The 1,696-nt window shown below is 42.5% G+C and overlaps 1 protein-coding gene across 1 annotated transcript in view; it reads right to left on the bottom strand.

The window, feature by feature from the left end:
* The window catches only part of RAB44 (RAB44, member RAS oncogene family), a 42,329-nt gene that overhangs the window by 38,862 nt on the left and 1,771 nt on the right, over positions 1–1,696 (bottom strand). The window lies entirely within an intron of this gene.

Below are 1,696 nucleotides of genomic sequence, written 5' to 3'. Positions count from 1 at the left end.
AAAAAAAAGTGAAAATAAAATTAGGACAATCAACTTTAGAGAACCAGGAGTTTTAAGTGATACAAAACTTCACATGCCAGGATAGACACATGCCAGAACTGAACGACTAAATGGAGTCTCTCCTGTCATCTGTGCAGTGCCTGGGATCCTTCCAGTCAAGCCCAAAGTTGGCATATCTGCCCTGAAACAGTTCTTTTACAGATGAGTGTGATTGCAACTCAGGGCCTGTCCAAATGAAGAATTCTTTCATGTTTTGAGGAGGAAGAGTTCTATTTCAGACAGCTAATACTACAGATGATAACTTTTCCTGGCTTCTTCTACACATGCCAGATACTAGAAAAAGGAATCGCTTTTTGAATGTTGAAGCTCTTGTGAAAATAAAGCAGCAGGCAAAATTCTTTTAAACACAGAAATCCTGAGTTCATCTCTTTGATGAACTTAAACCATCCTGTAGCAGATAAGTCCTTGGAAAGAGCAAAAGAAAAGAAGAGAGGGAGGAATGGCTTGACGATTTCTAGGACTGTGTTCAATCCAGAAGCTGCCAGCTCATTCCAAGGTCCAGTAAAACAAAAACTGCATGGAACTAAATGAATGGTTGTAGGAAAACTCAGGGTTATTTGTGGGGAATATACTTGGTATTATTTTTATTGTTCTATTTTTATGAAGAGGTTTTCTGTCTTCCTGAGCTATCCCTAGCCTTCAGTTTAGTAGATTATGCCTTTTAAAATGAAAATAAACATTTTTTCTCTTCTTTTCTTTTTCCTTCAAATTAGACATTTTAAATGGCGTCTGAATCTCACTGGTCCTTTCCCGATTTGGAAACCTATACTTTTACTAAATCTCCTTACTTTCCAAGGCAATTTAGTAATTGACACATGTTCAATAAGAATCTGCCTATCTTTTTCCTGAGATATAGTTGGGTAAGGTAATTGTACAACTGGAGTATCTCATTAGAGATCTATTACCATTTAACCAGGTGTGACCAGTCTGCTCAGGTACCCCCACTCCCCTAGAAGCCAAAGGTAGGTGGCCGCCAAGGTAGATGGCCTGGAAGCAAGCGATAGGAAGGTCACTTCAAGGAAAAGAGGCCACTCATATGTATCGGTGCTGTGGGTGAAATCTGGTAGACAAACTTGGGCTTGGTTTCCTTGCCTCACATTAGAAGGAGTGTAGCTAACCTATCCCAGTTTACCCAAGACTTTCTTTAAGAGTGAAAAGCCCACACTCCTCCAGGTTCAGGCAAACTTGGACAGATGGTCACTCTATATAGCAGAGTAAATAACAGAGTTTAAAAAAAAAAAAAAAAAGATTTATTTATGCATACAAGAGCTAGGGTGTGGGCCAGTGTTATGGGGGTTGGGATGGTGGTGGCGGTGGTGGCGGAGAGAAGATTCATCAGAGGCGGTGGTAGGAGAGTTGAGAGGATTCATCAGAGACAGAGTAGGGAGCAGGACAGTGGATCTATTGATACACACTGCTAAGGGTAACAGCAGGTGAGACAGGAGAGGTCTGCTGCGCCATGTGGGTCAGCTCCCTGGCCAGGGACCAAACTCGTGCTGCAGTGGCTGTAGATGGCTTCATAGTGCTGAGACTTAATCCCTTGAACCACCAGGGAGGCCCAGCAGATTGTTAGCTTTAAAAATCAAACTAGGCCCTCCCTGGTGGCGCAGCGGTTGCACTGAGAAGCTAAAGCCAC

Source organism: Condylura cristata, unplaced genomic scaffold (genome assembly GCF_000260355.1).
Source record: "Condylura cristata isolate star-nosed mole 26May11 unplaced genomic scaffold, ConCri1.0 scaffold00001, whole genome shotgun sequence".
Taxonomy (NCBI): domain Eukaryota; kingdom Metazoa; phylum Chordata; class Mammalia; order Eulipotyphla; family Talpidae; genus Condylura; species Condylura cristata.
This window is presented reverse-complemented; position numbering and strand designations above follow the sequence as displayed.